At 31.6% G+C, this 12,109-nt stretch overlaps 2 long non-coding RNA genes across 2 annotated transcripts; both read right to left on the bottom strand.

Annotated features, from left to right (window-relative positions):
* Window positions 1-4,631: 4,631 nt before the first annotated feature.
* LOC148597142 (uncharacterized) lies at window positions 4,632-6,790 on the bottom strand. The gene is made up of 4 exons (XR_015919104.1): window positions 6,690-6,790; window positions 6,056-6,135; window positions 5,233-5,359; window positions 4,632-4,695 (listed from the first exon to the last, which is right to left on the bottom strand). It is a non-coding gene; the product is annotated as an uncharacterized LOC148597142 (long non-coding RNA).
* A 2,763-nt stretch (window positions 6,791-9,553) lies between these two features.
* Window positions 9,554-11,725, bottom strand: LOC148597141 (uncharacterized). Its single transcript, XR_015919214.1, has 4 exons — window positions 11,619-11,725; window positions 10,928-11,007; window positions 10,170-10,296; window positions 9,554-9,617 (listed from the first exon to the last, which is right to left on the bottom strand). It is a non-coding gene; the product is annotated as an uncharacterized LOC148597141 (long non-coding RNA).
* Window positions 11,726-12,109: the final 384 nt, after the last annotated feature.

Genomic DNA, 12,109 nt, shown 5'->3' with positions numbered 1-12,109 from the left:
AGGAAAAGAAGACACTCATTTATACTGAAGGAATTTCGTTCAAGTCATAGAATCAATTGACAAAAATCGTTATAAAATAACAAAAGTTATTTGCATACGCGTAAATATGCATCAACGTATACATATGAAAAAGAAATATGAAAAATCTAACACCTCTTACAGTGAAAGAGATGGAAATCTCAGACACCCACGGATATGATTTCATATTTTCTAACTTGGCTCTCCGACAACAGAACTTCAGAATAGGGATGGAGGCTGAATGTAAATAAAGAATGAGGATTAAAAATGGAGGCAATGCATTTGTTTCTTTCCGTTTTAGTTATGTTCTAAAATATATTTATTTTATATTGAAGATAATCAAATATTTTCAATTCTGATAAATTTCAATTAGTCTTTTTTATATATTGAAATAACTTTGGACTTATGGGATATTGAGAGCGTTGATTTTTAAGAGTAATGAAGGGAACCAAGGTTATAGCGGTAATCAAAAGAATGCAATCTAGGGACAAAGACCAGACATGGAAAACAGACATACACAACAAAGAACATAAAGTAACTAAGATCATACATACAAAGCAACAAAAGCAAATGAGCAACTCGGACTCCACTAAAAACTGGGAGCATGGACCAGGTGCACCGGTAAAGTAAGCGTCCTCTGCTTTTCTAGAAACACCCGCCGAATTGCTCATAAAAAGTCAAGTCCGGGGTAGACAAACGAGGAAAGGAAAACTATGATCCGTTGAATACATCAGTTTTCATGGTGCTGATGGATACATCATAACGATCCACGAGTTCATGATGACGACCATAAAACTTCTGTAGTGATGACTTCAATCTTGTAGCAACATAACCCTGTCCCAGAAGCCTATTTGTTCGAGTTGTAGCGCGATATAAAAAGTTTGCGTAGTTTGGGTAGATGTACAGAAAATAAATTATTTCCTTCTCTTATGGTTGAAAATGATGTAAAACCAAAAATCAATAGGACGAGTAGGACGATTTTGAATCAAAACAAATTATTTTTACATAAGTAAAAGCATAATGTTAGGAGTGATTTTAATGGAACAAATTATTTCTTTTTATTCAAGAGAAAATATTTATCTTAAAAAGTATGGATCAAAATATTCTTATAAAAAACTCATCGATGCCCACTTAAGCAAAAAAAAAAAAAAAAAAAAAAAAAAAAAAATACGGTTTTACTGCTAAAAGATTAAGGTCTTCAAAATTATGAACTCGTGGTTTATTGTTTTGTGTCCATATGCGGCATGGGGACAATTTTGGTCACAGTGTCATCAGTATTCTTCTTTCGCCTACCTAGGCGCGATCATTTATGAGTAACTCGATTTGTGTTTCTATTGGTGAACTTGGTCCTTACTATAAGTTTTATGTAAATCGGTGTTATTGCTACAAGTTCTAAATAAATCGGTGTCGTTAATTTACAATTGTTTTTATTTGTGTGTTATCTTGGTAATAACTGTTGATTGGCATGTGCGGCTATTTGCGTAGTCTTGTCGGTAAATTATATTGTTGTTGGTTACCGTTCGAATTTTGCACAGTATCTTAATTTTTAGACATTGACTTTTCGTTATTTTGAACATTCAAATACTGTAAATTCAGAAATTTTTGCGTGCAGTTATTTTTGCGATTTCAGTAACCCTGACATAAATGCGAGGTTTAATTTTAGCGACACCCGTGAATATAAATGCGAATTTTAAATGCGTGCATTTCTATAAAAAATATTATTTTCCTGTGTGGTTTTCATCAATTCCTTAGCATTGTTCTTGACGATCGAAATACACATCATGTTGACAAAACATTACCTGAGATCTAGAAACGTTGCTCACTCTTTAAACATCCTTTTAGACCAGATTAATTAAAATATAAACAATCGTAATTAGTTATTAGGCTTCTCTCTTTCTATCATGTGCACAAGCTTGAAACTATTTATAGAATTCCTTGAATAGAAATGTAGGCTTGTAAAATATTATTACAAAAAGATCAAATAAAACAAAAAGTAAAATTAATTTTAATTAGCAAGCACTCGTTTTCATTTAAATAGGGGGTTTCTTTCTTCGTAGTTAGTTTGAATTTAAGATGTCAATGTGGAAGTTTGTAACCAAAAAAACGTCTTGACGTTGTTGACGTTTCACACAAACTGGTTTAAAGAGTCTGTGGAAACCAATATCCAAAATGATAGCAACAAGTCTGTATAATGATGAGGTGGGGTCAGAAAGAGGAGTGTTTGTTTTGTAAAGAGAGTGTAGTAGAGTGAGAGGAATAGAATAAAGTTTGGTTCTAATGTGATGAAGTCCAAGAGGTTTTTGTATGAAAGGAAGGAGACCATTTATGGAGACATCATGTAACTTAGGTGACGTATAGTGGCGATGGCCATGACTCCTTACCCGTCTTGGATTTTTGTCAAATAAATTCATCACATTTATGTTATTTGTTTTATTGGCTTGAAAGGTTTCCTATACTTTTGATGTCATTGCATCCGTAAGGTATTGCAGTACCTAGTCTGCGTATCCAGTACTCCTCTCTTTCCCTACGATAGTTTTTACTTAGAACGGGACTGTTCGTAGGATGGTAAATGTTTTCTAAAATACGAACTTTCATGGAGAGGATTGAATGATCTTGTTGATTAAAGTGTTTATAAATTGTCAGGAATTTGGTGGTGTTAATTCCCACAAATTACAAGAATCCAACAAAATCAACGAAGTTGGCCTTAGACTTTCCGTCCTTAAGCCGCTTCATGCTAAATGGTTATGTAAGGTGTTCCACGAGATCAAGTCAAAGAAAGACCATATTTTGTTTGGTTGGCAGAAGTCTCATATTAGTGACGCTATTAAGTGTTGAGTTGTGACTGTAAACTTTAATACATTGTAGTGTGATAAAGGGACATTAAACGTGATTGGATTTATTACCAAAGTGAAAATAAACTTGATTTTAACATGTTTAGTACAATAGTGACAATAATCTATAGTGATGAAAAAAGGACAGTAAACTTTTATAAAAATTGTTTTGTAATATTTTATTAATAGTAGCTTAATGATATTATTTTGTTTCCTTATCATATTTGTAATAAATTGTTATAGTGCTATTTCATTGATTTACTTCTTTGAAGAAAGAATATACTTATATAGGTATAAATTTACAGAAATGTCAGATATAGAAATCACGTTGTCCTCATGTATACACTATATTTCAAAGTAAAAAAGGGAATAAAACAAAACAAAACAAACAAAGCCAACGTATAACACCTAAATAAAACGAAGCATACGAAAAAAAAAAGAAAAGAAAGAAAAAAGAAAAAAAAGAGAGACTCAAACACCTGTACAAGCAAACGTTATAGAAACGTTTTAAAGTCATTGGAAACAAACAAACAAGTAAAATAAAGAAAGGCTTGAAAAAGAGAACAAGAAAAAAGTGAGGAGAAACTTCGTATCTGTTGTGTGTACACGCGTTCTAGTTTAAGCTGACATTCAACATAATAAAAGTCATCAGCTGTCCCAAGTTTTAGGATACACAAAATAAAATCATTTAATTTTATTATCCACCTTTAATATCTTACTTATCAACAATAGAGAGTGTTAATTAATGTCACATGACTTCATCACCTCGAACAAATATTGTTACATAAATATTATCGGTAATGAGCCTCGTCGGCCGATTTTACCTGTAGACTAAAGGAGTTAATCAAAACATATTCTCTGGTAATTCGAAGTAATGAAGGAATGCGAGGTTTAATCATTGCGATCGTCAACCAGTCGCATTTTTCGCGATAATAAAAATCTCGCAAAAATTTCTGAATTTACAGTATTTCAAACAACTTGCACAATAACATCATATGTAATGAAGTCTCTTGTACGAAAAAATCGCCCCGTGCAGGCCCTGGTGTCAAGAGAATAGGCCTGTAGCAGCGCTATGCTTGTCGTAAAAGGCGACTAAATGGTACTCAGAATGATAGTCGGGGGTCCAAAGAGCAACTGGGTTGTGTGCCCCAGGTGGTTAAATGGGGTACCCCTGGCATGTTACATGCTGGGGTCGTCGGGCCATAATACGGGAAACCTAATCGCAAACCATAGTAGTGTAACGTGTTGGGGAAAGTGTCACGTTCCCTGCATGTTAAAGAACCCTTCTGTGGTATTCTCCAGGAGTAGGAACCATAGGACTCCGCCACAGGAGGCTAAATTACCCGACCCTACCCACCTCTCCATATTTCCAGTGGCAATCGAAATTTGTCGACCCCATTATCCTTGTGTTCCATCCCATTTTTCATTTTATCATCATTTCATATTCATTTTATAATCCATTTCATGTTATTCGCCTGTATACAGCTGAAATATTGCTGCTCGGGCGTTTAACCCCAACAATCAATCAATCATGTACGGAAAATCAGTTCTAGTTAAAAGTTTTAAATTTCAGTTGAAATAACACACGAACAGACACAAAGTACTCTTATCATTATATTCGTTAGGGGCAAACCTAAATCTAAAATGATCCATTGTTGTGGTGTATCATTCTACAATGTTCCTATGTTCAAATGTTTCAAATCGTACTGACGACCATAATAAAAGTTGTATCAATTAAAGTGACATTTAAAGCTGTAAAATAATTTAAAAAAAACCACTGCAGATAATTTAAAGCCCTTTATTCATTGACATGTGATACGTCTATCCGGTGACCAGTCTAATGAGTCTGAAATAGAAAATTTTCTAGTTAAAATACAGTTATAGACCATAAAGTCTGCCGTAGCTTTTATTTGATTGACGCAGTTATCTTCCATAATTGGTGATGAATAAAATATTTTTCTCCAAAATACAAATATTTATACCAGAAAGACTATGGGTACCTGAACATATGTGTTAGCATTTTTTGTTTGAGAGATTTTTCAGTCTCCTCTACAAATTACATTATATGAAATATTGAATGGATTAGTACATTATAACGTTTTAATGTTGAGGAATAAAAACAAAACCGATAATAATATTAATTGCTTCGAACTCATTTTAACTTCTTGCGCATTTTAAATGGATTAAAAATTTTAAAGTAGAGCAACGCTACTGTTTCAATTAGGAAATTAAATCATTATTTCAAATATATTTCTAGAAATTAAGATATATAAAAGCAATTGTATTAAAAACACCCAACCGAAATGTACTCCTTATACATCGTTTTCCATAACAAGGAATATGCTTTTGGTGGGTAAAAAAAAAGTCAGGTCACCAAACTTACGTTGTGCATTCAGCGTCACAGAAAGCTCCCAAGAAAGCACCCTCGAGTTTTTTGCATTCAGCGACACATGCGTCGTGTGTTGTTCCAGAGGTTACAAATGCCTTAAGTTGGTCCAAACTACCTCCAACTAAATATTAGATTTTGTAACATTACGTGTTAGTGATGAATCATCCGTTATCTAATTATTACGCAATTGTGTATTATCTGAAAGTTTCTTCTCAATATTTGGGACAAAAACCTACATTTCTTTTCATGAACATTTTAACATAAATACACGGTAGAATAATTCAGAGCTTATTTTTGTCAAATTTTGTTTTATGGACATTTCTGCAGAGCAGCTAAACACTAGTTCGTAGTATAAAATATTGTTTATTCTAATTGAAAATACATATTTTATTCTTTGAGCTTACTTTATCCAAACCAAAATATCAATTATGATAAAGTTTGAATTAGGTTGAATTATTTTCGACTTGAAAATTAGTATCGTAAAATCGCAAATGTCCTATACAATTGTTTATTATTTATATATATATATATATATATATATATATATATATATATATATATATATATATATATATATATATATATATATAAAACAAGAAAAAAAAACCAAAAAAATCGGTGACACCAAAGTTTCTTTTTGAATTGTGTAGGAATGTCAGTTTAATGATTTGTACATTAATTCAAAATCATTTCTACAAACCAATAGTTTATAAACTAATTGTTGTGAAAATAGTGAAAATTCTATACAGAATCCTTATAAAATGTATGATCTAAATTAGCCTGGTTTTTCTCCTTCAACTCAATTAATTAAACTTACAGAGTACTCTCTTCTCCTGTGGAGCACTAAACACAAATGGCAATAGAACCAATACAACAAAAAGGAATTTCATCTTGATGCTAAAAATAACATTAGAATGCAGTGTAATTAAAGTTCAAATTTCTGGAGACATGTATGCAATACAAAATGCTTAGATGCTGGAACTTTTCGGAACACTACAAGACGTTTTGAAGTAGACATGTATTATGTAGAATATGTCATTATTTTACATTAAACCGTCTATCAAGATGAGAAAAAAAAATGTACATAAAGTTATACAAAAAAAAAATAATTATTGCAAAAATTAATTTTCCGAATAAATAAATAGCTTATGTTTTAAACTCGAAAATATCTAAAGATTTCGACAGTATTACATATATTTCATATCAATACGGTTTCAATTTGTCAAAATATTTCACTGCCAAGGAATTCTGGAAAACTTCTCTACTCATAAGAAATACATTTGAAATTGATTTATTTGTTTTGGGAGACAATTGTTGAACATCTATTAAATGCAAAAATAACAAGAAAACTCTTAGATTTAATTCCAGTAAAAAGAAATTCAATATTTGAAAGAGTTTAAATTGTCATATTACTAAAACAGCTGATTATACACAATATAATTTATTCTTACCTTTTGCGACTTGTATACGACAATCACTGTCTGATCTTTGACAACAGACCCTATTTATACAGTTCCGGCAGCGTATTGGCTGACCCCATTTCTAAGATAAGGAATAAGGGTTAAAAGGTTTGCTGGACAAAATCGTGATATATTTAATTTCTTTGATTGTACACAGATATGTCACCGATATGAACATTAATGTATCAAGGCTACACTGATATGCTTTGCAGATCCAACAAATTCTTCATTGTTTAAAAGTTTTATATCAAAATTAAATAAAAGAGACCATGGTTAAATAGAAGAGAGAATATTCTTGAAGCGGGACGATAAAAAGACCATAAAATCAGAGAAAAAAAATGACTATAAAAATCAATCAATACAAAAGTTTCTAAAGAATAAATGAGCAACTTGGACTATACTATAAATTTGGATTAAGTGCACCGAACACAGACAAAATGCTACTTATAAATAAAAGTTTTAAGAAGCTGCAGAAGAAGCTTACCTGCCGGTGCACCTGGTCCATGCTTCCAGTTGTTAGTGGAATCCGAGCTGCTAATTTACTTTTGTTATATTGTGTGTTTTATTTTAATGACTTTTATGTCATTGATGTGTGTGTCTGTTTTTTTCATGTCTGGTGTTTGTCCTCGATTACATTCTTTTGATTTCCAATAGAATCTTGGTTTCCTTGATTACTCTTTAAGTAGAAGCATGCCTAACATGTAAAGGGAAAACGAAATCATGATTACTAGCCAAATGAAAAAAATGCTTTATTACTGCTCTAATGCACTTTAAAATGCCATTAATTTTGTGACTCATGGCATTTTTGAAAATAAGGTTTTCTATCTTGTACCAAGTTTGGTTTAAATGCAGTTAAATGTTATAGATTTGTTCCGCGGACAAAACAGAGGTTATACGAAAGAAGAAACAGTAAAAATATATTCCCCAACTTCGTTAGTGGTTTCATTAATAACAAAAACAAAAAAAACTTTCGAATACACCTTAATCAGCCTCATATATATGCCTTAACCTGTGGATGATACAGGCGGCTTTTTGGAATTGTAACGTTATGGCAAATCTGATTGTTGTCAGGTTAAAAATGAATAAATTCCCTTTCTAACTTGGAAAAATATCGACATATCTAATTTAAGGAGCTTACATTTTACAGTTGATGATCTCGTCCCTATATCGTACACTGAATTTCTTAATTGAGATAGGATATTGTCAAAGCAAGTTTAAAAAATGAGTATACTCAGCCGGCTTTCATGCTATCACTTCTACATATGTTGATGGTCATTTTCAAAAATTTATTGACCGATATGCAGTTTCTTACTTACTGATAGACAAAATATCTTCAGGTTGGCTTTACGTTCGATCGGATCGACAACCCACATAAGTTAACATTTTTAATGCAGTTTATATTATCAGTTTTTGTAGGTAATTTTACTGTATTCGGTATTTGCATCGTGAAAAGTATTCATCGTTGTTTCCCGTTTTCAAATGTTCTTTGGTGTCTATTGCTTATCCAAAATTAATTTGACCTTGAAATTTGATATTACTGTATGGCTTGAACTGTTAAATGTAATAATTAGACATTTTAATGTAGAGCAGTTTCGTGATTACACACAAACACAAACGTTGGCTTTACGTTCGATCGGATCGACAACCCACATAAGTTAACATTTTTAATGCAGTTTATATTATCAGTTTTTGTAGGTAATTTTACTGTATTCGGTATTTGCATCGTGAAAAGTATTCATCGTTGTTTCCCGTTTTCAAATGTTCTTTGGTGTCTATTGCTTATCCAAAATTAATTTGACCTTGAAATTTGATATTACTGTATTGCTTGAACTGTTAAATGTAATAATTAGACATTTTAATGTAGAGCAGTTTCGTGATTACACACAAACAAAGAAATGATCGAAAAGATGTCAAAATAGTAACTTCTTTAAAATTAACTATACAAATAGAAATATCCATTTAATTATTAACATTTTATTTATGGGAAGTGATACTCAGTTGCTGTAATGCTAGTCTATCAACAATTCTTTAAGTACAATATGTATTTCAATATGTTATCAAATTATCCGAAGGCGTATTCTAACTTCTGATTAAAGACATTTGAGACCATATTTCCAATACATGATATCCGCGTGTCAAAAGAATAGGCCTGCAGAAGGCGACTAAATAGGGCTCAGAAACCTAGCCGGGGGTCCACAGAGCAACTGGGTTGTGTGTCCCAGGTGGTTAAATGGGGTACCCCTTGCATGTTACATGTTGGGGTCGTCGGGCCATAATACGGGAAACCTAATCGCAAACCATAGTAGTGTAACGTGTTGTGGAAAGTGTCACGTTCCCGGCATGTTAAAGAACCTTCTGTGGTATTCTGCAGGAGTAGGAACCATTGGACTCCGCCACAGGAGGCTAAATTACCCGACCCTACCCACCTCTCCATATTTCCAGTGGCAATCGAAATTTGTCGACCCCATTATCCTTGTGTCCCATCCCATTTTTCATTTTATCATTATTTCATATTCATTTTATAATCCATTTCATGTTATTCGCCTGAATACAGCTGAAATATTGCTGCTCGGGCGTTTAACCCCAACAATCAATCAATCATGTACGGAAAAACCAGTTCTAGTTAAAAGTTTTAAATTTCAGTTGAAATAACACACGCACAGACACAAAGTGCTCTTATTATTATAGTCGTTAGGGGCAAACCTAAATATGAAATGATCCATTGTTGTGGTGTATCATTCTACAATGTACCTATCTTCAAATGTTTCAAATCATAATGACGACCATAATCGTCAAAGTTGTATCAATTAAAGTGACATTCAAAGCTGTAAAATAATAAAAAAAAACCCACTGCAGATAATTTAAAGCCCTTTATTCATTGGCATGTGATACGTCTATCCGGTGACCAGTCTGATGAGTCTGAAATAGAAAATTTTCTAGTTAAAATACAGTTATAGACCATAAAGTCTGCCGTAGCTTTTATTTGATTGACGCAGTTATCTTCCATAACTGGTGATGAATAAAATATTTTTCTCCAAAATACAAATATTTATACCAGAAAGACTATGGGTACCTGAACATATGTGTTAGCATTTTTTTGTTTGAGAGATTTTTCAGTCTTCTCTACAAATTACATTATATGAAATATTGAATGGATTAGTACATTATAACGTTTTAATGTTGAGGAATAAAAAACAAAACCGATAATAATATTAATTGCTTCGAACTCATTTTAACTTCTTGTGCATTTTAAATGGATTAAAAATTATAAAGTAGAGCAACGCTACTGTTTCAATTAAAAAATTAAATCTTTGATAAAAATCATTATTTCAAATATATTTCTAGAAATTAAGATATATAAAAGCAATTGTATTAAAAACACCCAACCGAAATGTACTCCTTATACATCGTTTTCCATAACAAGGAATATGCTTTTGGTGGGTAGAAAAAAAGTCAGGTCACCAAACTTACGTTGTGCATTCAGCGTCACAGAAAGCTCCCAAGAAAGCACCCTCGAGTTTTTTGCATTCAGCGACACATGCGTCGTGTGTTGTTCCAGAGGTTACAAACGCCTTAAGTTGGTCCAAACTACCTCCAACTAAATATTAGATTTTGTAACATTACGTGTTAGTGATGAATCATCCGTAATCTAATTTTTACGCAATTGTGTATTATCTGAAAGTTTCTTCTCAATATTTGGGACAAAAATCTACATTTCTTTTCATAAACATTTTAACATAAATACACGGTAGAATAATTCAGAGCTTATTTTTGTCAAATTTTGTTTTATGGACATTTCTGCAGAGCAGCTAAACACTAGTTCGTAGTATAAAATATTGTTTATTTCAATTGAAAATACATATGTTATTCTTAGAGCTTACTTTATCCAAACCAAAATATCAATTATGATAGTTTGAATTAGGTTGAATTATTTTCCTAAAATCGCAAATGTCCTATAGAATTGTTTATTACTTTTTTTATTATATTATTATATATATATATAAAAAAACAACAACAAAAAAAAAATCGGTGACACCAAAGTTTCTTTTTGAATTGTGTAGGAATGTCAATTTAATGATTTGTACATTAAGTCAAAATCATTTCTACAAACCAATAGTTTATAAACTAATTGTTGTGAAAATAGTGAAAATTCTATACAGAATCCTTATAAAATGTATGATCTAAATTAGCCTGCTTTTTTCTCCTTCAACTCAATTAATTAAACTTACAGAGTACTCTCTTCTCCTGTGGAGCACTAAATACAAATGGCAATAGAACCAATACAACAAAAAGGAATTTCATCTTGATGCTAAAAATAACATTAGAATGTTGTGTAGTAAAGCCTCAAATTTCATGATAAATGTTGCTAAAATAACATTAGAATGCAGTGTAATTAAAGTTCAAATTTCAGGAGACATGTATGCAATACAAAATGCTTAGATGCTGGAACTTTTCGGAACACTACAAGACGTTTTGAAGTAGACATGTATTATGTAGAATATGTCATTATTTTACATTAAACCGTCTATCAAGATGAGAAAAAAAAATGTACATAAAGTTATACAAAAAAAAAAATAATTATTGCAAAAATTAATTTTCCGAATAAATAAATAGGTTATGTTTTAAACTCGAAAATATCTAAAGATTTCGACAGTATTACATATATTTCATATCAATACGGTTTCAATTTGTCAAAATATTTCACTGCCAAGGAATTCTGGAAAACTTCTCTACTCATAAGAAATACATTTGAAATTGATTTATTTGTTTTGGGAGACAATTGTTGAACATCTATTAAATGCAAAAATAACAAGAAAACTCTCAGATTTAATTCCAGTAAAAAGAAATTCAATATTTGAAAGAGTTTAAATTGTCATATTACTAAAACTGCTGATTATACACAATATAATTTATTCTTACCTTTTGCGACTTGTATACGACAATCACTGTCTGATCTTTGACAACAGACCCTATTTATACAGTTCCGGCAGCGTATTGGCTGACCCCATTTCTAAGATAAGGAATAAGGGTTAAAAGGTTTGCTGGACAAAATCGTGATATATTTAAATTCTTTGATTGTACACAGATATGTCACCGATATGAACATTAATGTATCAAGGCTACACTGATATGCTTTGCAGATCCAACAAATTCTTCATTGTTTAAAAGTTTTATATCAAAATTAAATAAAAGAGACCATGGTTAAATAGAAGAGAGAATATTCTTGAAGCGGGACGATAAAAAGACCATAAAATCAGAGAAAAAAAATGACTATAAAAATCAATCAATACAAAAGTTTCTAAAGAATAAATGAGCAACTTGGACTATACTATAAATTTGGATTAAGTGCACCGAACACAGACAAAATGCTACTTATAAATAAAAGTTTTAAGAAGCTGCAGAAGACGTTT

This window comes from Perna viridis, chromosome 15 (assembly GCF_037379345.1).
Source record: "Perna viridis isolate PV_CMFRI_1.1 ecotype Kerala chromosome 15, ASM3737934v1, whole genome shotgun sequence".
Classification (NCBI taxonomy): Eukaryota; Metazoa; Mollusca; class Bivalvia; order Mytilida; family Mytilidae; genus Perna; species Perna viridis.
Note: the sequence above shows the minus strand (reverse complement) of the source record. Positions and strands in the feature narration are given on the sequence as shown.